The sequence below is a fragment of the Cynara cardunculus genome (assembly GCF_001531365.2).
Source record: "Cynara cardunculus var. scolymus isolate 2C chromosome LG 10, CcrdV1, whole genome shotgun sequence".
NCBI classification, from domain to species: Eukaryota; Viridiplantae; Streptophyta; class Magnoliopsida; order Asterales; family Asteraceae; genus Cynara; species Cynara cardunculus.
In genome coordinates this window covers 8,180,977-8,182,450 of record NC_037537.1, presented here as the reverse complement: position 1 = coordinate 8,182,450, position 1,474 = coordinate 8,180,977, and positions in this window count along the sequence as shown.

Here is a 1,474-nt window from a genome sequence, read left to right as displayed (position 1 = left end):
TTTGAAAAGTTCGCGATGAATCGCCGATAATAGCCTGCCAAGCCAAGGAATTGACGAATTTTCGTCGGGGTTCTTGGGGCTTCCCATTTCTTAATGGCCTCAATCTTGGCAGGATCTACCTGAATCCCTTTTCATTAACCACATGACCAAGAAATTGTACTTCAAGAATCCAGAATTCGCATTTGGAGAATTTTGCGTCCAATTTCTGGTTCCGAAGTAGTTCTAATATCATCCTCAGATGCTGCTCATGGTCCCCCTTGCTTCGTGAATAAATCAGTATATCGTCTATGAAAACGATTACAAATTTATCCAAATATGGTCTGCAGACCCTATTCATTAGATCCATAAAGACTGTCGGTGCATTGGTTATCCCGAATAGCATAACCAAAAACTCATAATGATCATATCGGGTTATGAATGCTGTTTTGGGAGTGTTCTCTTCCCTAATTCTCACTTGATGCTATCCAGATCATAGATCAATTTTGGAAAAGTATACCGCGCCTTGGAGTTGATCAAACAGATCATCGATTCTAGGAAGAGGGTATCTATTCTTGATGGTCAACTTATTAAGTTCCCTATAATCAATGCACATTCGCATTGACCCATCTTTATTTTTAACGAATAGAATCGGTGCTCCCCATGGTGAGAAACTTGGACTTATAAATCCTTTATCTAATAACTCCTGGAGTTGATTTGACATTTCTTACATTTCCGATGGTGCCAAACGATATGGTGCCTTTGCCACTGGGGCAGCTCCAGAGATTAAGTCGATACCGAATTTGACTTGTCTTGGCGGGGGTAATCCTGGTAAATCCTCGGGAAATACATCAGGAAACTCCCGAACTACAGGGAAATCTTCAATACCTTTTTCTTTGACTTTCCTATCAATAACATGTGCCAAAAATGCAATGTAATTCTTCTTCAAGTGCCTCCGCATCTTCATGCAGGATATTATCTTAATTTTTCGATCTGACACATCTCCTCGAATCACAATTGGGTCATTTCCTTCTTGAGGAATTCGGATAACCTTTTTCGAACAGACAATTTCAGCTTGATTTCTGGATAGCCAATCCATGCCTATGAATATGTCAAAACTTCCTAGTTCAATCGGAATAAGGTCTATGCTAAAATCCTTATTGGCTAAACTTAGAGTGCAATCCATGATTATGTCTCTAGCCTTAATTTCTTGGCCATTGGTAAACTCAATTACGTAAACTTCTTCCAACCTTTGGGGCTTTAAGCTAATCTTTGTCTTAAAGTCTAGTGATACAAAACTTCTATCTGCCCCTGAATCAAATAAAACCGATGTAAATTCGTTATTCAAGAGAAACGTACTTGAAACCACATTGGGATCGTATCTAGCTTCTTTGGCTCCGATCTCAAATGCTCTGCCCCGTGCCTGACTTTCGGGGTTTCCTTGACTGGCTGGTCGGGCTTGGTTTGCATTTGCTCCCTGTGTCCTCTTTGGGCAAAC